The sequence below is a fragment of the Phyllopteryx taeniolatus genome, chromosome 2, assembly GCF_024500385.1.
Source record: "Phyllopteryx taeniolatus isolate TA_2022b chromosome 2, UOR_Ptae_1.2, whole genome shotgun sequence".
Taxonomy (NCBI): Eukaryota; Metazoa; Chordata; class Actinopteri; order Syngnathiformes; family Syngnathidae; genus Phyllopteryx; species Phyllopteryx taeniolatus.
In genome coordinates, this window is record NC_084503.1 from 26,983,040 (window position 1) to 27,008,830 (window position 25,791).

At 41.5% G+C, this 25,791-nt stretch overlaps 1 protein-coding gene and 1 long non-coding RNA gene across 3 annotated transcripts in view; one reads left to right on the top strand and one right to left on the bottom strand.

Annotated features, from left to right (window-relative positions):
- Positions 1-4,519, top strand: part of LOC133474165 (uncharacterized) — a 49,095-nt gene extending 44,576 nt beyond the window's left edge. The window contains exons 2-3 of the long non-coding RNA XR_009787378.1: positions 4,175-4,286; positions 4,418-4,519. This is a non-coding gene — a long non-coding RNA (uncharacterized LOC133474165). The remainder of the gene's footprint in view (positions 1-4,174; positions 4,287-4,417) is intronic.
- Positions 1-25,791, bottom strand: part of tox3 (TOX high mobility group box family member 3) — a 98,571-nt gene that overhangs the window by 41,064 nt on the left and 31,716 nt on the right. The window lies entirely within an intron of this gene.

Sequence of the window (25,791 nt, forward strand, 5' to 3'; positions counted from 1 at the left end):
AGAATATGATAGTCTGTCCTTATTTTAACATTTTCCCACTTTCCGATCAAACTTAGCAAACATCCTTTTACCGGATGTCTCTAAAAAAGACTATCGTGCATGATTATCATGTGGTGTAGGGTGTGTTAAGAGAGATTTTTCCTCCCTGATCTGCTTGGAAAACAGTCGGAGGGCAACAATCGTAAATGATAAACCTGTTCAATACTTAAGATCCCTTATATGTGTGTGTGTGTGTGTGTGTGGTCAACACCGAGTTCCTCCGAGCCACAGATTGTGATTTTAAACAAAATGATAGGCAATCAGGAAACGACCTGAAGCTTGCACTGTTGCCTGACACAAATAGAGGAGCAACTGGTTGTGTTGAATGCTTGTACAGTATAATGTGTCTCACAAGTCCATCCATCCATCCATTTTCTGAGCCGCTTCTCCTCACTAGGGTCGCGGGCGTGCTGGAGCCTATCCCAGCTGTCATCGGGCAGGGGACGGGGTACACCCTGAACTGGTTGCCAGCCAATCGCAGGACACATAGAAACAAACAACCATTCGCACTCACAGTCATGCCTACGGGCAATTTAGAGTCTCTAATTAATGCATGTTTTTGGGATGTGGGAGGAAACCGGAGTGCCCGGAGAAAACCCACGCAGGCACGGGGAGAACATGCAAACTCCACACAGGCGGGGACGGGGATTGAACCCCGCACCTCAGAACTGTGAGGCTGACGCTCTAACCAGTCGGCCACCGTGCCTATGTCTCACAAGCCATTTGCCATAATAAAAATGACAGAGAGAAGAGTTCGCAAGCGGAATGTAGATACCAGATAAGTACATAACAGTCAGCCTAGCTTCTTCTTTGTAGTTTAAACTCACAGGTCAGTCTTGGTACAACGTCAGGCATTCGAACTGTGCTAGTGCTAGAGGACTCTGCATCTTTTTGCACAATTGTCAAAAAATAAATAAAATAAATAAAAAATGTACCCGCATTACCAGATAACTAGCAACCCTTTACTGCTCAGTGACTGTTTTTTTTTGTCAATGTTTTTATGTCTCCAAAGTGTTCTCTGTCAATTGACTGTCTGATGTCGTACTAGAGCGACTCAGACTACCGGAGACAAATTCCTCGTGTGTTTTTGGACATACTTGGGAAATAAAGATGATTCTGATTCTGATCTGGTTTGGGGGAGTAGAAATATCATCCCTGGTGTGCTGTGTTTATCATCTGGAGTACACCACACACTATAAGAGCAGTAATCAAACTTGATGTTTTTTTCCTCATCGTGTGGGCTGTCTTACATAAAAACATTGGTTAAGACATTAAAAATGTGTGTAACTGGCTGAAGATACTTTAAAGATCTGCTCATCAAAACAAAAAATATTTATGCAATTTATAGGCTAATACCCCCCCCCCCCCCAAAATCGGACAAATGTCGTCCTTTCAATGCATTCGAATTTTGAGGTACCAGTTTAAGGTGAATGAAGCACTGAGGAAAGTTGATTTATTTTAGAACGTCGGCACTCCTTAACCTCAATCGACTGAAATGTCAAGTGGCAATGATGTTAAGTGCATTTTATTACAAATGTATTACAGTTTTAATAGAAAATGGTGGCTTATGGCAGATGCGGTTGATGAAATTCAGCAGCATCAAGAGAAATCCACAATGTTTTTATTCCTCTTTGTGCACAAAGAGCATATTTCTTCAATAAGAGTGTATTAAGAGCTCTACACAGATGCTGAGCTCAATGTAAACAGACCCCACTGTCTATTTAAACCTAGCAGACTGCATGAATATAAGTATACATTCCTTTGTCTGTCAATTTTGATTTGTTTTCTCCCCTTTTCTCACCTTTTCTTTAAATCCCAGCGCAGGAATATTTGTGTGAAAGAAAGAAAGTCCAGTGGGAAATAAGGCGTTTTGCAGCTATTATCCAGCACAAAATTATTTCAACCTTTGGGGTGAACACAATATTGCACCGATATGACTCCGCCTCACCCCGGATCTGATGGAGTAACCACACATCAGCAAACATGAGCAAGGAATGCTAAGATCTGTGGCTGAAGACGATCGATGTCTGCATGCATTAAGATGATCTGTAGATCAACTGTCTTGTCAACGGTGTACGTGAAATAGAAAATGACAACAACAAAAAACACACGGCAGGGCTTATTAGAATTTATTTATTAGCTTTAGCAGTTTTTGTAAGGTACTATTCAAAAGCCATAACAGGTTAGCTAATTAAAAACCACTAAACTAATTAAACACCCGCCATCACATGAAGTGCTGACAAGCGATTTTACAGTTGAGCCGAATCCTCTGAAACAAGACACTTATGCTACTATGTTCTACAGCACAGATAACAGTTTAAAACACACAGACACACACACAGATGTACCCCAAAGATTGTGCCATACCTCTCCCCCACACTCAAACTAAAAAAAAGGCAAAATTAGGGGCAATAAAACAAATCGTAGCACGAACTACGATTTCAACTGCAAGACATAAAACTACTTATCTTATGTGTAAACATGAACTAATTTATTGATAATTAGGCTATTGGTAGGTGCTGGTATACTTTTCTGTCATGCTATATACATAGTCAAAGCAGCTATCGTTATCCCGCCAACAAACTCTGCAGGATTTAACTGATACAAACCGCTTGGTGGAAATGTGGATTTATGGACTTGTTCCAAATAAAACAGTGACTATTGTACATGGAAAAAAAATAAAATTTTGAAAAAATTTGAAAAACAACAACAAATCTTGGTGGGTTACAATACCAGATTTCATCATCTACAAGCTCATTCAGCATAAACACTGTGCAGCTGCTTCTGTAGCCCTCACAGGGCCCATTTACGCCCAGCAGGCTGCCGCAGAGACAGTGCTGAGCTGACATACAGTATATGGATGTATATCCTCATATGTGTGCGTGTGTGTGGAGGGCTACATTTGGAAAAGCAAGACCACAGAACAGCACGTCCACACAGTGGGCTCTGTGACGAGCTGCTGCTAAATCAATAGTTAATTCAGTTTAAAGCTAAAATCATTACTCCCTCGGCCCAGCACTGTCTTCGACTATTAGGACCACCAGTCCTCAAGAAAGGCAGCGCTGAGGGGATGTTTGTTCCGAGTATCACTAAATGTCATCTCAGTGGTGGGTCTCAGACTCAGAACGGCAAATGTGTACTTCAGTTCTTGTGCATTATCTCAGCGAGCACATTGACCAGCGAGCGTTATAGCAGCCTAGAGTTTAAGCTCCTGCTATACTGTAAATCCACTTGCCATCCAGGTGTCAATGAAATCCACTCCTCAGATGCATCAAAACCAAGATGGCGATTGCCATGCGTTTCTTCTTCTTCAAGCTTGACTAACAAAACAAATGCATTTTTTTAAGGTACTCATTCTTTACGGTATTGTTGAGGACAAGCTATTGGTAGCTTCAGTATATTCCTTAGGGCTGAACTGATATTCAGTAGACACGGCATATGAGATTATTGAGACAAACAGACCAGGGGGACGGGGTTGTTTATTTAATTTTTAATTTTTTTTAAATCAGTTTATTTGAAAGGGGACAATGCAATTATATTTTCCATTTTATTTACTGCATTGTACAATAGGTTTTGACAAACGGCTACTTGTCTTTCCTTACAGACGATACATCTACGACACACGTCACACATTGCTATTGCGAGGCAAAGTTCGCAGGGCACAATAATTTAGAACCCCATGGGCCATAAAACAAGACAACATATTAAATGCCGTGTGTGGTTTCCTTGCCAACAGGCTGAACTAAACATACTGAGTAAAGGACAGGGAGAGCCGGCATGCAAATAAGTGATTGTAGACAACAACAGTTTATGCCACTGAGCTTATTCTCCAATTGTCGATACTGTATATGTACTGTAAACACTGTTCAGCACAACCTGGGTCCAACGTAAAGTACATTATACTTGTGTATTTTTTAATAATAAATTAACATGTCAAAATTCGTTAAGATAGCTAACGGTAGATGCAGGGAGCATCAACCTTTTACAATGTGTTGGTACTGGGAAACAATTTTTCCTGTAGTAATATATAGTAAGTAATATAAATAGACTGTCATGAGCTGTGCTCTGGAGTTCCTTGGTTGGAGCTTGGGTGGCGCTTTTGCGCCCCTCTCACCCTCTCTCTTGCTCTTCCCAGTAATCAGCACTACCTAGGGTGCGCACCTGTTGGCAATCAGCCTCCATCATCACCTGCATTTAAGCCTGCCAGATCCAAGACTGCACTGTCAGAGTATTAACGTTCACCCGTGGTACAACAGCTCTCAACCTACACGTAAGCTACGCCAGTCCTCGCAATATTTCTGACCTCCATGTTCTTCCTTGTCCCCACTGCTCCTTCCGTGTTCCCCGCCTTGCTGACCTCTTCCACCACGCCGCCCAGCCATCGACCTGCTCACGCCACCGCCCGCTTCCTGTATCGACGACCCACCAGTATGCCTCAAGGATCCCCCTCTGACTCCCTTCACAATAAACCATTCTCCACAAACTTCTTTACCCTCTGCCTGCTTCTGGGTCCAGTTAAAATTAATACCATCGCATCGTGACATAGACTGCTTTTTTGACATCATTTGGAAGCCATAAAGGCAATGTTTTTAAGACATATTTTAACATTCTTAAAAGGTTTTAAAATAAACCACTGTTAGGAATGAAACACTGTTGTTGACAATTGACAAAGGTGTAATGCAAAGGCAAGTCATGTTGAATCTGACTTTAAAATTGTGAGTTCTGATGCAAGTTTGAAGTCTAAAAACAATTAAACTCTCTACCTCAACTTTGATAAGGAATGACACCTACGGTAATTATTCGAAATCCACTTACTTGTGTCATGTCATGCAGGACAGCAGTGTCGTATGCTTGTGAATAAGTACTGGAAGACAGTTTCTTAAACTGGGATACCCAGACCTCAATGGGTCTTCAAGCGGTAGCTTCTGGGACGGCAAAAATAATTTGCAACAAATTATGATGTCATATCATTTATGGTGCCAATACAACAATCTTAAAGAGGCTTCAAGCTGTTTATTACCAGTCTCAGCTGAAGGTTATTGTCAAATTAAATATAAAACAAAGAGAATTATTGTACATGTTTATATAATGCAACCACATATCCTCCGCTAGCTGAATGCATGAAAGACGATTTGCGATATGGTTTGAGTCACATACATGGTCAAGGAACAAATTAAACTCGTATCTCAAGGTAAAACTGAATACTATAACCACTTTATTGTTGTAAGTTTGCAACTTTTTTCACTAAAAATATTCATTTCTTATAAAAACCTTTACTTTTTTCCTCAAAAAATAGGCAACTTTTTCATTTCTACGGCATTTACGGATACACACTGTTGTTATGTTTGATTGGCATTAGGATTATGAGGGGGTCCTTGGAAAGTATCTCCCCTTGTAAGGGGTTGCTGGACCCCAAAAGTTTGCAAACCCCTATAGTAAAAAGTAAAAAAAAAAAAAAAAAAGCATAAACGTCCCGAGTTAATCCTTAGATTCTCGAACTGATGTTTTGCACGTGTCATCCATACAGTAACAGCTTTTCAAAATTCCAAAGTGTTTTGGCAACTTTAAAGACTGGTTATATTCAAATTCCCAATTGTTTGGCCAACAAGGTTCCACTGACTGTTGTTGGCATGGCTGACTCATTAACTGGAATCATACATCGAATAAAATTTAAAAAACACACCACAACAAGAAGGTTAAGCTCAGTGTTGTTTGTGTTGGACCTATAGCCTGAGCTCAGTATGTCCACACTGCGGTAGTGTAGGTCAACATCCAACATCCCTTTTGTTTCGAGCAGCCTCGCGTCCTTGAGATGAGACAATCCTACAAGAAAGCTACCAGCTAAATGGGGCGCCATCTTTGATCTTGCAGGGTGCGCAGCCATTGGCCGGCGGCCACAAAAGAAGCTTAGGAGATGAAGAGGGCCTCAGAAATATAGTGTAGTCTTCTCACAATGGCTGGTGCAAGTGCATGAACACAGGCTTGGGAGGCAACAACATGAGAGGCCCGATGGTGGGCTCTTGTTGTCACAGCTTGAGCCCCCATGTCGCCGTAAGACTGTTTGTTCCTCGAAGCTTTGAAGAAACTCCAAGATGCTCTCAGTGTATTTGTACTAAGCTCACTTTGCTGTGAGGTTGAGCGGAGCGAACCACCAAGAATACAACAATTAATTAGTGATATACAGGTACAGTAGATCAGTTCACATGACCACTGCTGCAGTTTTTGCTTTGAAAGTGTTGCAATGAATTTCCATATTGTGACTGTGGATTCTATTCCCTTCCTGTTGTCACACTGATGTGAGGCTACTCTCCTAACCAATCAACAGACTGCAGTGTGTCCAATACCACCCGTGGATCACTCAAGATACTGTACCAGTACCGCAATGTAAAGTATCCTCCACATCTTAACAAATAATTGCTTAGCATGCCACGTGGAACGAAACTGGGTACAATAAATTATTGTTGCAAATTCTGTTGGTCCAATGAAAGTTATTAGTCATGTCTTGAAGCACTGTAGACAAACTGGAGTGTGCTGCTACACTGAAACCAGCAGATGCGCTCGGGAGTCACTCCCAAGTAGTTAAAAGAAGAACAACATGATGCCAGCTAAGCCCTACATCTACACTATTCCATGATGGCAAAACTCAAACAATTAGCATTTTCCACTAAATATGACAATATGATTAGCATGAAAATTAAGAGTTCAGGACATTGCATAATCATATTTGAGAAAAATAAATTAACATCAATAATGTTCCCCAGTTGGTCAACAATATTTCGTAAAATGACTATCCATTTTTGGACTTTCAATACCTGCCAAAGGCTCGGGCAAAACAGTCTATCGATCCATTTTGTACCTCTAATTCTGGTTTGACCTGCTATTGTAGCGACTAACAAAAAACATCCAATCACTAAACACCAACTAAACGAATGTAATATAATGTAATAATAATAATAATAATATACTTTACACCAATCTGATCGGCCTGATCGGTATCGGCCGATAATTAGCATTTTATGCTGATTGGCTGATGGGGTTTAATGTCATAATTCGCCGATCCGATCAATGACTCCGCAAAAGACATTTACTCCGCGTCGCCATTTTGTACAGTATATTTGAATCCAAACGCTAGTTTATTTTTAGCCTTGTCGCGTGTCTTTTGTCGTAGTACTGTAAATATCTGACCACCAATAAAGTTATTTAACAAAAAACATGTCGGCGGTGTGGAACAGACAACACGTCTGAGACAGACAACAGACACATTTTGGCTTTCACGATTGCACTATGTCAGACTACTGCAATAAAATCTTGTATTTTGATACCACCACATCCCGTCTTTTACGATCACAGGGCTTCGTCTTGTCAAATCAAACGCGACCGGATACATTCGTTACCACGGCGACGACAACAATAATGCATCCCGCTGTGTGTTTATAAGAGCAAAATGGGGAAAAACATGCTGGTGATCACCCGTGCTCGGGAGATGACGTTCGTTTAAGGCTTCCTTGAGGTATGTTCACATACTTTTAATACGATACCGCTCGCAAGCAGGCAACAAAATGTTATGTAGCCTTGCAAGCTAGTGCTAGGACTAACAGTTGTAAGCGAACATGCAGGCGTTCTGTCGAATCATGCTCGAAGGTTTTGGTGTGTGTGAAGTAATTTTATTACAATAAAGTAATTTAAGTTAAATTTAAGTAAGTTAACATCCATTATTTCTGTCATGTTGTGATGTTGGTTTGACCTGACCTCAGAATACATGATCTGACAAGAGCAGTGATTTCCAACCTTTATGGAGCCAAGGCACATATTTTACAATTAAAAAATCTCACGGCACACCAACAAACAAACATGTCACAAAAAGTGGACACATTAATTACTATATGTATTTCCTGCCATCTAATAGAAGACCATTCATTTGTTCTGTCTGTCACTATACCTCACTGGCATAAATAGATGAACTAAGATACATTATTTATTGTAACTATAATTTTTTGAGCAATTAAGTACACAAGTATATACAGTAAATAATAATAATAACAGTAAATAATAAAGTCATTTATATAGACACATTGCTCCATCTTGTGATCGGATCGGTGATCGGTTATCGTTTTTTTAAACTCGCTGATCGGCCCCAAAAATCCTGATTGTGTTAACCCTAAATAATAATAATAATAATGTTAAACACCCCGCGACCCTAGTGAGGAGAAGCGGCTCAGAAAATGGATGGATGGATGGATAAAGTTAAACACAGTAGAATTATTTGGCACCTTTACTGTCTTTCTGTAATTATAAAGTGCCTGTGTTGTAAGCAGGAGATCCGGCACTCAAAAATCATAGTGCTAAATTTTGATCAAATTTTAGTTGAGTCGGTTTCAACTTTGTTTGATCGTGTATTTTAGTGTCACAAAACTCAATGTAGTTCTGTGGCTAATTGCTCAAAGTGCATGTCTCGAAAGCAGAAGATCCTCAATTTGAATCCCAGTTGTGGCTTTGAGGCTGCTGCGTAAATTTCGTTTTAATTTACAGTAGTTTAAGATGGTATTTTAGGCCATGTTTACAATGTAGGTCAAATCCGATTTTTTTGCATCATGATGCGTCATGACGAGACCTGCGCGAGAGGCCATATTTACTTCCGTTAACATGGTGCGTTGTGTTTCTGTGCGTGTGCAATGTGCGCATTATACATGGGTATAGGGGAAAATGAAAAAAAAAACTGTCCACTTTCATTCCAATATGCCACCGTCACCTAGAGGTTATGAAAAAGGTGTAGCTTACACTTTCATTTCAATATGACAGGGGTACGTATGACTGCATATACAGTGGGTACGGAAAGGATTCAGACCCCCTAAAAATTTTCACTCTTTGTTATATTGCATTATATATTATTTGCGAAAATCATTTAAGTTAATTTTTTCCAGGTCTCTCCAGAGATCACAATACGGTAATAGGTCGCCAACTCGCAGCGAAAGCCACCTTCAAAATAAAAGCTTCCCAATAATACGTACGTCAGTGCTCTTCGGTTAAGGAATGCTACCAGCAAAGTTAATTTGAATCTTGAGATACATTAAAAAATTTAGTTTATTTGATATCTTAGGAAAAAAAACGGTAAATGGACTGCACTTATTTGCTCCCAGTGAGTCTAGCAGTGCCTTGCATGGCAGCAGTCGCCCATTGGTTTATGAATGTGTGTGTGAATGTGAGGCTTTGTAAAGCACTTTGGGTACTGTGATCGTGTAGATAAAGCGCTATATAAGCGTAGTCCAGTTACAATTTATTTTTCATAAGATATCAGATAAACTAAATTTTTTAATCCATCTCAAGATTCAAATTAACCTTGCTGGTTGCATTCCTTAAACGAAAGCATTGACGTCCGTATTATTGGGAGGCTTTTATTTTGAAGGTGGCTTTCGCCGCAAGTTGGCGACTTATTACCGTAATGCCTAGTATGAACAAAATTAGGGGCGGCTGGCTTGACTGCTACTTTACGAGTGGAGGCTGGCTTGACCGCAGTTTGTTTCCGCGGTAACTCAGCTTCGTCTTCTTGACTTGGCGAAGCTCGTTTTCCTGCTTCCTCCACTTGCGAACCATGGATTCGTTGATCCATGTTCCTCCGCATAAATAATAGCTTGCAGTTTAAACTGTGCTTCGTAAGCGTGTCTCTTCGTAGGTGCCATTTTCGGGGGTCCTTAGGCAAACCGATGCGAATACCGGAGCTATATACCTACTGGGGGCGTGTCTTTAGCGTCCTCTGTCACGCCCACCCTTTCCCCTGAACGTCTGCATGCTGTCCTCAGTCACGTCCGCCTTCCTCTATATAAGCAGCGTGTTGGCAGGAAATACTTCCAGTCAGTCAAGCGGAGCGCTCATTAAAGTCACACAACAATATTTACAGATTTTGGAATTCGGTGCACACATAAGGCGCGCCGCATTATAAGGCGCCCCATCCATTTTGGAGAAAAGCTAAGACTTTTAAGTGCGCCTTATGGTCGTGAAAATACGGTGGTCAAATGCCCTATTGATAACTGCACCTTTCTGCTTAAAATGCTATAATACTAATGGTGACAGTAGTTCTACTTCTGCTGGTTCACTGGGCAGCAAGTTATGGATTCAGATAAAGGTCCTATTGCTGGAGCAGCACCCACACATGCACGCACGCACACCACCACACACACATATGCTCACATATTTCTCTCGCCCCACTGTGCTATTATTGGCTAATACACCTTTTATAACAGGGGTAGGGAATGTGAAATAAACACAGTCCACTATTTTCAAAGCCTGCAAAGTAGGAAGTAATAAAGAAGCTGATTTTTGTCAACCTATGTTTAGTACATGCTCATTTGGAATGCAAAGTCATGTTCAATTAGTTAAAGTTAAACTCGTTTCTTATGAAGTGGGCTACTGTGTTTGCTTTGAATGATTCCGCGTATCATAAGGATGCAGGGTGGGGGAAAAACAGAATACCAATAAAAGCAGTCAGTTCTCATCTGTTTCTCTTTCCTTTAGTGAGACAAAGCCCCAGTGACGTCTCTGTCCTCTCTGGTATTCATAGCAAAAACCAGCAGCAAACATATACCGTAAGCATGACCAGTTGTTCATTCTCTATAAATCTGCACCGTAAACTGCTGAGCGACGACTCGTATATCAGTCTATTATATAGCACGGAGCTCAACTGTATTAAACAAATGGCCCGGGCCTGCAGCTGGAATAGAGAAGCAATATGGAGAGAGCAGAGGTTATTGTCTAATTTAAATCCTGGCAGCGTTCCCAGAGCTGCACCACATTCCAATTTGTGGCTGTGTTGCTTGGCACTCCCCAACAGTGGTCCGGCACTGCAAATACTCTCGGGCCGCTCTCCAGAAATGTGTCTTCCAAAAACTGACAATCAACAAGTTGGCAGGAAATAAACGTCAACAGCCGGGCCAAATTAAAGTGAAATCACGACAATGTACAACATGCAGACTGTGTGACACTGCTTTTACTGCAACTGGTTGGATAACAATCGCTGCATCGTTCCAGCCAGTGATACCTTGATAAAATTTCAAACGTTAGTATTTACAGTTCCAAATTTGCATTATTGTAAATGCAGTGAACCCCAACATAGTCCCAAATTCACCCATTTGTGCCTTTCTGTGGAACGTATCCCCAGCTATATCCGCTGAAATACTCGCCTACTCACATCTTTTGTGCACTTTCTATAACACCACAAATTGCCCTGGTTAATAGAAAAGTAGTAATTAGTGTCAAGGAAGTATGTTGAGGTGATCCATCTCGATTGCTGAAAAATTTGATTAAAATGAGAATACTTAATAACAATGTGGCGACACAGTGGGCGACTGGTTAGCTCATCTGTCTCACAGTTCTGAGGTCCCGGGTTCAAATGCGGCCCCGCCAGTGTGGAGTTTGCATGTTCTCCCCGTGCCTGCGTGGGTTTTCTCAAGGTTCTCCGGGTTTCCTCCCACATTCCAAAAACATGCATGGTAGGTTGATAGAAGACTCTAAATTGCCCATAGGTGTGCATGTGAGTGTGAGTGATTGTTTGTCTATGTGTGCCCTGTGATTGGCTGGCGACTTGTTCAGGGCGTACCTTGCCTCTCGCCCAGAGTCAGCTGAGATGGGCGCCAGCACACTCGCAACCCCAGTGAGGATAAGCGGTGTGGTAAATGGACAATAACAATGCCTCAAAATATTTAAATTGTTTCATATTCAATATATTACTGTCGTCTAGAAATTTTAGGTTAATGGTTGCTAGTCGGAGACCTGGTAACCATAGTAATAGGCTGGGTGGTGGGTTTTCACATTTCTCTTGGCTTGACTCCCGTGGCCTGCAAACCCCCCTCCACACCTCTGGTTGTTGGGCCGCGGAGGGGTGGGGGTCAGACCCCCCCACCCTCTCCCCTATCTTGGCGCCCTTGCCCGTCCTTGCTCACGACGGGCGCTTAACATGGGCTCGCTTTGGCGGGCTATAACTGTTTGTGGGTGGCCGCTGGCTCCTGCGTTGGGCCCTGTTGGTGGTTGGGGTCCCCATGCTCTACGGGGGTGGTTGGGGCGGTGGCGGCACGGGGGCTCGCTGGGTGGGGGGTGGTGGCGCGGGCGCCGGTGGTCCGGTGCCCGCGCCCCTCCCTTTGGGACTGGTTGGGGAGCTTCGGTCGGGCTCGGGACCTCCCTGGGTCCTGAGGGGTCGGTGGCGTTCCCCTGGTTGGGTTCCCTGCTGGACGGGCTCGCTGACTCGGCCCCCCACCCTTCCTCGATGTGCCGGCTCAGCAACTCCGTACAACAGTTGACTAACATGTATGTGATATGGTGTTTACTCACTCATAAATTTGATAGACACACTATAAGCTTTAATTATTTGTGCTGGGATCACTAACAACAACACAGGTTATACTAACATATCAACTCACAGGTTCTTACAGGTGATTAGACACTAAAAAAAGAATCCCACCACAACACTCGTCAATAGCAATACCGCTCTCATTTTCCCACATCTTGTCCTGACCTTTTCTGTCCTCTCTTATCTTGTTCTCTTGGTTTTCTTATTGCATGTCCTCACCGGGAGCCCCCCCCCCCCCCCCCCAATCTACAAATGACTGTTGTAATGTTACTTATGTTCAAATATCGAGACAGTCTCACTGTTGTTCTGATGTGGTTCTCACCCCTTGTCCCCTTGTCAACTCTATCTCTCTGTCTGTCCCCTAAAACCGTTTTCTGTCCAGCTGCATTTTCAATAAACATCATAATAATATATGTATATTTTTAAATAAGCAGAGGGAGTATTTCAAACTCCCATGTTGAACAGCAAAACTGTTCAAGCACAAAGGCATACAGATCCACCATTCTGCAAGGCCATGCAGCTGAACAGGCTGTTTAAAAAAAAAAAATAATAATAATAATGAATTTAAGGTACATTTCTTGGGGTCTTGTATGCGTCAAAATTTCCTTTTGTTGCTGTTATTTAGCGTTTAATGTCAAAAAGTACTTGGTGTAGCCAATTTTATACTTTTGTTTTCAAAATAAAAAGTGTTGCAATGTTTTTGGAGCGTGTACCTGTTTTTTTTCTTTTTTTCCCCAAGTTAATTTTAGCAAAACTATGATAATACAAATATACATCAGGGTCCGACATTAACAGTGGTCCAGTGGCCCGGGGCGACCACCACCTACCTACGTATAGACACTGGCCCGCTCAGGCCAGTACAAATTTCTAAGTCACTGAAAAATTTCGCCTGCCGAAAATGGCCCAGAACTGAGTTTTCAGTGTTGGTCTGAAATTATTTTATCAACGAAACATCCCGTCCAAGACATCATGTTGTGATGACGTAAGGAGAAGCAGCAACAAGCGCCGCCTGACTGGATAAACGGGAACACACTCGGGTTAGTCTCAAGACGATAGCCGAAGCTAACGCCGCTAGCCACATACAGCAGCTCGTACTCTGCAGCCTGTAGAATGATAATCTGCCCTACCTGAGTGTGCTTTAATCTTTTTATTGACACACCCCCACCCCAGTTGAAGTTTACTGTAAAATTAAGCGCACAATAAAAATAATGACCCTCATTTTATACATAAATACAGACATCGTTTTAGAAATCGCCAGATTAACGCTAACAGTCAATGAAAAATCCTATTGACGGGCTAGCTAGTATTAGCTTTTGGTCACGGGAGGGATTTACCTTTAAATAACGAATATTGACACACAAATGCCGTAGTAACACATACAGACATGTAATATAACAATACTCACGGGTAAATATTCTTCTTAATCTGTGAAAAACGAGTTTACTAACATTATATTGCGACTTTCTTCTTCTACTCATTTTTATCTTACAGAAAATGAGTAGCTCCATGCATGGATCACACCACACTGCCCCTAAAAGGCCAAGGCGCACACAGCAGGAACAGCAGATACATTGACTGTATAAAAAGACATGGCTTTTTTTCTTGACTTTGACATGAAATTACACAAACCATTTCTTGTTTTAGGTCAATTAGCATTACCAAAAATATTTTTATTTGCTAAATGCCAGAATAATGAAATAATTTGTTTAGACAATACAGCCATGGCTAAAAGCATATGCACATTTTTAGCCATGAAAGTACTTATTTTCTTTGTTTTTTTTCTTCAATTCATATTGTTTTAATATATTATTATTTTACTTGTTACTAATTTATTTTATAGTTTTTCTTTAAAGTTATGTTAACATTGAGTTTTGGAAGTTGAATAAGTAAAAATGTTTTAAATACATATATAATCGTGTTTATTACTCATAACAATTAAAATGATCGTGATTATTTATATACAGCACTAGTGTACCGTAACCTCCCCCTTCACACTGCGGAGGCGCGCAGGAGCTGCAAAGCAAACCCAAACAAACATGTCAGATCATATAACCAATAGCTACAAAAAAGGACAAACTCCGACTGCAACGGACAATCAAAACTGCTGAAAGGATTGTCGGTTCCCCCCTACCCACCATTGAGGACTTGCACACTGCCAGAACTAAGACAAGGGCGTGCAAAATCCTCTCGGACCCTCCGCACCCCGGTCACCAGCTCTTCCAGCTCCTTCCCTCAGGTAGGCGCTACCGATCAATGCAAACTAGAAGTAGCAGACATTCCAACAGCTTTTTCCCTCTTGCGATCAACTTCTTAAACACCTGACCTACAATTCCATTACAACATGCTGGCAATTTTTTGACTTGAGTTCGTTGTCACATTTCTGTGGGGCCAATTATGTATTACTCGTGCACTCACTGTAGTTGTCTCGCCATGCTGCACTATTTGCATATACTGGCCACTCATGCCAGAGTAGCATCTGCTCCATTTGCACACTGATTAAGGAGTATCTGTAACATTTGCACAACCAACATTGTCCCAGATTATCGCACTACTCGTCACTTTAAACCGCATACACTCCTTCAAGTCTCAGCGCCCTTTGCACAATGGTCATTGCACCGGACTATTGCAATATTAGTCATTCGAACTGCTCTAAGTGCTAGAGGACTGCATCTTTTTGCACAATTGTCAAAAAAAAAAAAAAAAAGAAAAAAAAAATGTACCGGCATTACCAGATAACTAGCGACCCTTTACTGCTCAGTGACTGTTTTTTTTTTTCTCAATGTCTTTCTGTCTCCAAAGTGTTCTGTAAATTGACTGTCTGTTGTCGTACTAGAGCGTCTCCAACTACCGGAGACAAATTCCTTGTGTGTTTTTTGGACATACTTGGCAAATAAAGATGATTCTGATTCTGATACCACTTACCATAAATTAATTGAAACATTTACAGCTAATCTATATGATCATATGAACCGGTATCGGCAGTATCGAATTAGATCGGACTGGATCTAAAAGGACCGATTTTACCACTCATACAAGCAGTCTGTTCCATGCTCCGCTACAGCACTTCAATCCAGCAGTGCCCGGACACCATGCAGAGTCCATGTGATCAAAGCAACAGGTTGCTCAGTGCTACTACAGTAACAAGAGTGAAGGCTACTTTATGCTCGCGTGGGCGGTGACCGCGCTGACGTCACTGCGGATATCCCGCACGCAGTTTGCCTTTATACTCGAGCGCCACCCACGCACACAGTTTTGAAAATGTACTGCAGTTTCTCTCCAAGCCGGGGTGTCGCTACAGTTGGTATTGGCTAGGACACTACAAGGTGTAATTTCCTCTGCATTTTTTAGTCATTTCTGGTTGCCGTTTTTCCTTCCCTTTCCGTAACAAGGAACAAAGCAACAACAATGGCGACCGTGGTACAGTGTCTGCTAGAACAAATGGACCTAGATGACCAGATGATACGTTTAATTATGCTGCAAAATCGATCAAGAAGGCGTTGGTGGTATGTTGAACCAAGGGGAAGGCTGAGAACGTCATCACACCATGTGACTAAAACGGACCAATCACAAGAGATGATCTCCGTGGCATTCTACGCGCAGCAACAATTTTTGCCGTGTGCGCGTCAAGTGACGCAGAGGGGACGCGCGGGCCAATGCGTCAGTCACGTGATGCAATGCGGGCGTTGTCGGCCGTGCGAGCATGGGAGTATAAAGAGGCCTTAAGAGTGACTGTTGGTTCTTTAAAGTAGTTTATTGAGACTCCATTTGAAGTTCACTGTAAAACTAAACACACAAAATAATTACACCTATTGAACGATCAAATACATCACAGACTTTGTTTCTTTGTTTTTATTTACAAAAATCGCTAGCTCAAACCTAATACACAATGACTGAAAAGCATCACTGACGTGCCAATGAAAATATGCATCAAACTCACGGCACTTATAGCTCTCAAATTCTCTCTCTCTTTAATGAATATTGGTACATAAATGCTGTATAAACACATATAAACAGGCAATATAACAATACTGTCAGGCATATAGCCTTTAAATTGTTTGAAAAACAGGTGGCACGGTGAGTGACTGGTTAGAGCGTCTGCCTCACAGTTCTGAGGACTGGGGTTCAATCCCCGGCCCCGCCTGTGTGGAATTTGCATGTTCTCCCTGAACCTGCGTGGGTTTTCTCCGGGCACTCCGGTTTCCTCCCACATCCCAAAAACATGCATGAATTGGAGAGTCTAAATTGCCCGTAGGTATGAATGTGAGTGCGAATGGTTGTTTGTTTGTATGTGCCCTGCAATTGGCTGGCATCCAGTTCAGGGTGTACCGAAGATAGCTGGGATAGGCTCCACCACGACCGCGACCCTAGTGAGGATAAGCGGCTCAGACAATAGATGGATGGATGGATGTTTGAAAAACAAGTCAATTTAACAATATTCGATCTTGACTTCTACTTTCTTTGTTACTACAACTGTGAATCTCGTTGCGTGCACCACAATGCCCCTCAGATCTATGCACTACTCTTCCTGATTACTGCTCTCTCTTTAATATCACAATATCAAGCCTTTTTCTAACATTCCATACTGCAGAATAAGTAAATTATGTGTGATTATTGCTGATATGGGATCGGACCAATATCGGTATTAGCGAAAACTGAAGGCTGCAATATCGGTATCGGATCGGAAGTGAAAATGTTGGATCGGGATAACCCTACTAATTATACATAGTTTGCACAACATCAAGACACAAGATAAAGCATTGTTGCAATGTCAATGCTAAGTAAATATTTTAATAATTTTGTAATTGATATATTCTTCAAAGCATTATTATGAATTTGTGCAATTGTAATCACTTGATTTTAGTGAGGTTAGTACAGAGTCATCAGAATCAGAATCATCTTTATTTGCCAAGGATGTCCAAAATACAGACAAGGAATTTGTCTTCGGTAATTGGAGCCGCTCTAGTACGACAACAGACAGTCAATTGACAGAGAACATTTTTGAGACATAAAGAGATTGAGAAAAACAGTCACTGAGCAATAAATGGTTGCTAGTTATCTTGTATTGCCGGTACATTTATTATTATTTTTTTTGACAATTGTGCAAAAAGATGCAGTGTCCTCTAGCACTTAGAGCAGTTCAAATGACTAATATTGCAATAGTCCGGTGCAATGACCATTGTGCAAAGGGCGCTGAGACTTCAAGCAAGTAGTACGATAGTCTGGGACAATGTTGATTGTGCAAATGTTGCAGATACTCCTCAGTCAGTGTGCAAATGGAGCAGATGCTACTCTGGCGTGAGTGGCCAACTTCAAACAACAAAAGATTAACAAAGCGGCATGCCCAGACCATGTGTCGCCATCCTGCCTCAAAGTCTGCGCGGACCAGCTTGCTCCAGTCTTCACTCAGATCTTCAACAGATCTCTGGAACTGTGCGAAGTACCATCCTGATTCAAACACTCCACCATCATTTCAGTCCCCAAAGAAACCTACAATCTCGGGTCTAAATGACTTCAGGCCTGTCGCCTTGACATCTGTGGTCATGAAGTAATTTGGCAACTGTACTAATAATTTCTTAAAGGGGCTTAAATAATACAATATAAAGATGTTAAATATGAAATAACCACTTAAACTTAACATCATATATCATGAATATATGGGTCCAGTACAAGTTCTGACAGGGACACCACAACTTGGCTCAGGCCACCACTCAAAACGACTTAACATCGGACCCTGTACGTGATCATTTTAGTCATGATACTCATGAACTTCGCATACTGTTTCTTCTCTCTTGATGTTGATGCCAAGTTGCATAAAAAACATGGAAAAAAACATCTGCGAAAATGTAGCAGTGGCATAACGGCTGAGTGGGCTTTTAGAGGCAATTAGCTTCTACAAGCATTTTCTCCGCGGCGTACTATTTTATGTTCATCTGGAAGACTGACAGAATGTTCGGACATTATTAGCAAACCTGACACACTAAGTTACAGATATTGTTTTTCCCATGACAGGAGCCATTAGGCTAAGTGTCTCGCTCGTACTGTTTTGTGTAGTCGTACTCCCAACTGTCACCTCAAGGTTTCCTTATGCTTTGAATATCTAGAAACAAATCAAAGTACTTGATTTTAATAGGAGATTAGTATACCCTTCCAAATGGCATTAAAGAAGACAATCCTGCATGTCTGTTATTATATATGCTGTGCCACAGAATTAACGTTCAGAGATTTGAGTACTGGTGTTCCCAAGTGGGAGCTCTAGTTTCACATTATTGCACACAATTTCAGGTTTCTCACATGGTCATGCGAGCTTTCAAATTCAGCTTGCAAGGTAATGTGATTTGGGAGGAGAGGGACATTGTAAAGACAGACCGAGCAGGAGAATGTATCCTGACCAGGGCAGCATGATACAAGAACAGTGACTTTATGTGGATGTAACTTTCAGATAAGTGTATGCAATCTATTGTTAGATAATACAGTAGTATTATTTAAGACCTTTATATTGGATTTACAAAATCGGTACTCTCTTATTTGTCATGATCCATCCTGCAGTACTACGGTTGGAGCCTAGGTGGCGCCTTGCGCCATCTCGCCCTCTCTCTCTCCCCTCCCCTCACTCTCTTTCCAGCATCTTCCTCGGCCGCGCACCTGTCACCAATCAGCCCTCGTTACCACCTGCATAAAAGCCTGACCAGATCCCGGAAACTCTCGCCAGAGTATTGCAGCTTCTACAGCGCGTATCCTCCGTGTCCCTCGTCAAGTGGATCTCTGCCACCTCTCCATCAAGCCAGCCACCCGTCCTCGTCACTGCCTGCCACGTATTTTCTGCCTCAACAACCCGCCAGCGCATCCCAAGGACCATCCCCATTTCCCTTTCAATAAACTGTTCATCACAACCTCTTACCCTCCGCCTGCTCTTGGGTCCAGTCATTATTAGCATTTCAATATTATTTAAAGTATTATATAAATACAGTAGTCAGTTCTTGTGCTGGTCAAAGATGCAATCTAGTTTCACCTTCTATTGTAGTCTTTCTCCTATTGCCTATTGAGGCTGGAGTAGCTCCGTTCGTAAAGAGGTGACTGGGACCGATGGGTAGAATGTTTGGGATTAAAACCACTTTCTACAAAACTTGAACTAATGTATCAAAAGGAATATATGTTAGTGTAGCTTAATTGATTAAGAGCCTGCGTAGTAAACAGGAGCGCTCAGTTTTTTTATTTTATTTTGAGGCTGTGGTAACTCCCTCTCCCTCAAGAATTTTGGGATGGATGGGAGCAAGGTTAGGGATTAATCCTGCTGTCTTTTAGGTCTCTGAATATGATTTATAAGGTACTACAGAATTAATCCTGTTGTGTATTTATATCTGTGTATCTATATCAATGTATAATATATGATAGAATTTGATGCAGTATAATTAACTGATATAATTTCCCCAATTTCCCTCACAGGATAAATAAAGTATCCATCCATCCATCCATCCATCTATGCGACTGAACGTTAAATTGTTGGCTCAGTCTGGATCAGATCCTGATTAAACCAGGCCTGCTCTGCCCACGCTGCACTGCGCTTGTGTTATAGCATGTGAGCTGTGCCTTTTGAGTATGTGTTCTATGATATGATAGCGCTGATTGTAAGTACTTGGCTTTCGAACCGAAGGGTCACAATTAATCTTGCTATATATCTACGATATATCTATAGCCATCTGATCAAATCTGAGTGACTCAACAACCGAAAATGCAAAATTGGATGTCCATGTTGCATTTCAAATCCTGGTGCAATTTGGATCAGATCTTCCTGCTCTCCCCAGCCTGCACTTTATTTTTGTGTTGTAATAGCTGAAGAAGTTAACGTCGCACTTGTCTTGAAGGGCTTTTCTAGAATACAAGAGATCCTGTTAGAATCCCAGCAGTGCAGTTTGAGACCGCATGATCCGTTTCTAATCGTGTTGGTGTAAATTTGGTTTGATCTGATATAGTAGTTACATCAACCCACAGAGTAATGTGGTACTATGTCTTAGTTGGTCTTCAAATCCCAGCAGTTTTGTGGCTGCATTATCCGTTTGTGCTCATCTTATGTGGTGCTGTGCCTTAGTTGGTGAAAGTGCCTGTCTAGTAAACAGCAAATCTTAAGGTGGCAGCTCCTTCAGTGAATACTTTGCTTTGGAGTCAGAGGGTGGGAGTGCCTATCAATCTGATGACCATCTACCTCGATACAAGTGACTAACAATGTTAAATCAGGTTTCCATATTACGTCAAATTGCTGTCAAAGCCACAGCCAGGACAAATTCTAGATTCAACTCGGTATTACATTACATCCTTCATTTGTTCTGGTGTGTCCACTCTGCACTGCAACCTGTTACTCTATCTTTTGAGTGTAATATGGCATTGTTTCAAGGTGCTTTGTTGTTTAAAGTGCTTGTCTAGTAAACAGGAGATTCTGGGTTTGAATCCGAGCAGCACCTTTTGGGGAACCAGGAGCCTTGTCTTTGGCTTCAGCACTGGAGGGCATATGACCAAGTAGCAATAATTAAAATGAAGATCAAATGCACAGAATCTTTGAAATAACTCCATGAATGCATTTTGGTACGCCGACAGTTCTACTTTTACAACTTGGGAACATACTTGTACATTTGCAGCCCAGAAACTGGTAGTAACTTGGAGTCCAATAATTAGGCCTACTGGGTATACAATATATGAAGACGGACGGTGTCCTGAGAGATTAAACTAGACTGGAAATGAAATGACAAAATGGAATGCTAAAACAGACAACACTAACAAGCTTGTGGTAAACCACTATTCTTCCATTGATTTCTCAATTGATTGGATCAAGCATGGAATTAATCCAGAGGACTTGTCACATACAACTGACACAAAGAGCACAACTAAATTACTGATTATGAATGAGGATCATTTGCTGCACGCCCACAAACAGGACCATCATAATATAAATTAATATAAAATATAATAATAAATTATTTTGGTATTACAATGCACTGAAACAAGCTTGTATGTTGTACATTTCGATCCCTCTCCTTCCAACACTATTGATTTCCTCCCCCATCTACACCCCCTGTTCAAGCCCCCTCCTCTGCCCATCCCCCTTGTTTCTCCCCTGCAAGTAGCTTTAAAAAGAAAGGGGTTCATTGACATTTTCTGTACTTGAGCCTTGACCTGCACTGTTGCACCAGGAGGTGAGTTCCTCTACTCAAATAAATGAGGTCAGCCAGCTCATGATTTATGGACTTCACTTTTTATTTACAGCTATGACAGAATTTTGTCAATCCTTCCTAAAATGGTGAAAACGGCGTCAGCCAGGTGTATGGTCAATAAGCCTCGGAAGCGAAATGGCACTAAGACAATTAATCAATGTAAAAACAATTGGACAATCTGTTCATTCAACAGGGTGGTGTGCAGCCACAGATTTTTTGGAGATGGGAATCCCACTGTCAGCTTGTCATCAACTCATTTACTGGCAGCCAGAAGGACAGATTCACCAGAAACAGGTAGAGAATCTTTTTCTTTGCGAAAGTGATCAAACCAATAACCACGGGGACTGACAGCCCTGATGCTTGTAACATTTATGACCTGATTTACTAAGATCCCATATAGCGGACACTAAAATTAAAACTAAAAATAAAAAATAAACTGCGAGTTCACTGTAAAACAGACATGTCAAGCTCCCGGGCCCAGGATCAATTTGAAGTCAGCGTTGACATTCAGCGTCGGAAATCACACGTTTATAGGATTTGGACAGTAGAAAGACCGTATTTTCACGACCATAAGCCGCACCGTATTAAAAGGTGCAGTCTCAGTTACGGGGTCTATTTCTGTATTTAACACATACATAAGGTGCACCATATTATTGGGCGCAAGCATGGTAAAACATACGCAAGCTTAAAACACACGGTAGCATACGTGCACGCTAAAACAATGTTTTTAAAAAGGCAGCGGGAGCAAAACTGTGTTCGGTTGTACTTTATTGAAGTATTTAACAATGTACTCACGTTATTTTTTGATCAATCCTCATCCACAAATCCATCAAAGTCCTCATCTTCTATATCCGAAATGAACAGCTGGGCAAGTTCTCAATCAAACAGGTCAGGTTCCCTCTCGTCATTGACGTTCGTATTATTGGGAGGCTTTTATTTTGAAGGTGGCTTTCGCCGCGAGTTGGTGACTTATTACCGTAATGCCTAGTATGAACAAAATTAGGGGCGGCTGGCTTGACTCCTACTTTACGAGTGGAGGCTGGCTTGACCGCAGTTTGTTTCCGCGGAAACTCCGCTTCGTCTTCTTGACTTGGCGAAGCTCGTTTTCCTGCTTCCTCCACTTGCGAACCATGGATTGCTGATCTTGGATTCTCTCGCGGCTGCTCGATTCCCATGTTCCTCAACGTAACTAACAGCTTGCAGTTTAAACTGTGCTTTGTAAACGTGTCTCTTCGTAGGTGCCATTTTCGGGGGTCCTTAGCCAAACCGATGCACATACCGGAACTATATACCTACTGGGGGCATCTCTTTAGCTCCCTCACACACCACACACCCTTCCCCCTTTACGTCCGCATGCTGTCCTCAGTCACGTCCGCCTTTCCTCTATATAAGCAGCGTGTTGGTAGGAAATGCTCCGTCAGTCAGTCAAGCGGAGCGCTCATTAAAGTCACACAACAACATTTACAGATTTTGCAACTCGGTGCACACATAAGGCGCGCCGCATTATAAGGCACCCCGTCCATTTGAGGAAAATGAGCTGGCTCGAACGCCCGCCACCATTGTTTGTTGTTTAAAGATAGCTAGCTTAGTTAGCTCGGCGGCAAACTCAAAATCACTGGATGATCGCAATTTCAGCAAGTGCTGGCAATCATATGCTGAATTACTTTGGATATTGATGATTTTTTGTGTTGTAGGCCAAGTATTTTGGTGAAAATATCCAAAGGTGGGAGTAAGTCACATACAATATGTGCAATTCATAAGCAAGTCTCAAGTCATAACCTTTAAATATCAGTCACTGTGGGAAAACAAATCAAGCAAGTCAAATCGTCACTAATTTTCTAGCAAGTCGAGTCATGTGATTACTTGCTTTAAATGAACAACTGAGATTATTTATGATTGATTTAAATTATTGCACTGAATTGTTTTAAATTTAATTTGAATTTTTTGTTATGTTTTTCAAACTCAATTTAAGTCAACATTATTTCTGAACAAGCTATGCTGTGTACTTTGTGATAACAGCCTTGTAACTGCTAAGGTTTTTAAGAGAACACCATTAAAAAAAAGCAGACTGTTTTCTGTTGGTCAAATATAATTAGATGTGCTAATGGGCTAACGACGAATGAAAGAGATTCATAATTAAGGGAATAATACAGGACATAAAAATGTTGCCATCCTTAAAAAAAAAAGTAATGTGAACAAAATCTGCATTCCTCCTGTTTTCTCTACTTTAATTAAATCACTCAGTGAAGTTTATTTATGGCGGCACAGTGTACCAACTGGTTAGCACTTCTGCCTCACAGTTCTGAGGACCTGGGTTCAAATCCGGCCTCGCCTGTTTGGAGTTCGCATGTTCTTCCTGTACCTGTGTGGGTTTTCTCCGGGTACTCCGGTTTCCTCCCACATGCCAAAAACATGCACGGTAGGTTAATTGAAGACTCTAAATTGCCTGTAGGTGTGAATGATTGTTTGTTTATATGTACCCTGCGATGGGCTGGCAACCATTTCAGCCTCGCCCACAGTTAGCTGGGATAGGCTCCAGCATACCTGCGACCCTAGTGAGGATAAGCGGTGTAAGTAAAGTTTATTTATTGAGAAGCACTAACTCTGGACAATTGACAATTGTCATTAGATTAAAGGTTATGTTTCATATGTTATGGTCTCAATTTTAAAAACATAGTGCAGACAACTTTATCACAGGGCCGACACAACAGATAACATTTTAATGGTGATACTTTAATAAACATGTTCAATATTATGAAAAATATATTCATATGTAGCTACTCACAATTTGTACTGTACTTACTAATGGTGGAACACACTTTTGTCAACGACTTTCTTTTAATCGCTGTGATTGTAATGCAAAGTGATCCCCTACAGCCCTACAACATCTAGCGCCGTCATGCTCGCAAACATCTCCACACTTTTCTTTTTTTTTTAAATCTCCACAACTCACCACTAACAATGCCGCTTTACTCCTTCTCCATTCAGCGGTTGACATTATATTTTAGTTGCTACTTTCTGCTCTAGAGTGCACACTTCGCCTCATTAGTAAATGAGAGAGAACGAGTTTTGCATCTCCATGAACCGAAACGATAGATTCGGACAATTATCATAAACTGTTCCACCCCATTACTTAGTTGTACTACAACATTCACATAATTTTTTATTTTTAATTGTCCCAAACCAGTCTATGAAACTTAGGGTATGTTTGAAAATGTACTCCAAGTGCGCTCTTCTACACTCCAGAATGTTCGGAAACTCAGAGTGTTGTTGGAGTGTGCCGTTCGGATATTCAGAGCATAACACTCTGGGAGTACTGGAGCACACTCCGGCCGCTCTGTCTTCTCAGTCAAGCAGGACGAGATGTTTTCAGGCAGAACCGACACATTCAATATGGCGGACACACTGACATATCCCTGCCAATGGCCAACATGCTTGTTAGCAAATTCATATAAAATGGAGCGCACTATGCCTCTCTGAACACTGCACACTCAGAGCGCAGTGAGAGCATCAGATTACATTTCTGAACGTACCCTTAATGTAACCCTGTTAAATTAGCTTTCCTGTCTTTGTGAGTTTTGTGTCTTTAATGCGTGAGTTGGGTCTGGGGGGGTTCCCGGGAACCCCGCAGAGATAAGGCTAATAAGGCTAAATCAACACATTTTCTTCACGCAGAAAAACATGTATTTACACCGCTGAAGTACATGTTGATGTACAAATTTAAGATTAAAATTACATTTGGCTCTTTTTTTTAGCTTTTTTGTTTTGGCCTCCAACTTGAGCCAGGCCCATCTCCACCTGCATCTGATGCCTACTTCAAGCTGAGCAACATGAATAGCATCCTCCTCTTTAAGCACTCATTCTGGAAAATAATTTACTAACATCATTGTCTGTTTCAATTCATTTTTCACTATTTCCAACTTCAAAGGCTAATCCCAAATGCATCCTCCAGGAAAATATTAGGTACAGTATTTTTCCATTTTTATTGGCCATTTCTGAATTTGAAGTTAGTTCATTCTGTGTTGTGTCATAATACCTGACATCGCGCCATCGCTTAATACATTTAACATTAACATCCATAAATTAATCAGATAATTGTAGGCGTGCTTCCTAATTAATACAAGATGTACTAGTGGACTAAGTCTTGTCGCCGATGTTACGTGTGCTTCGTGGCTCCACTGGGACCGCAACCAGGGCCACGACCCACAGCAC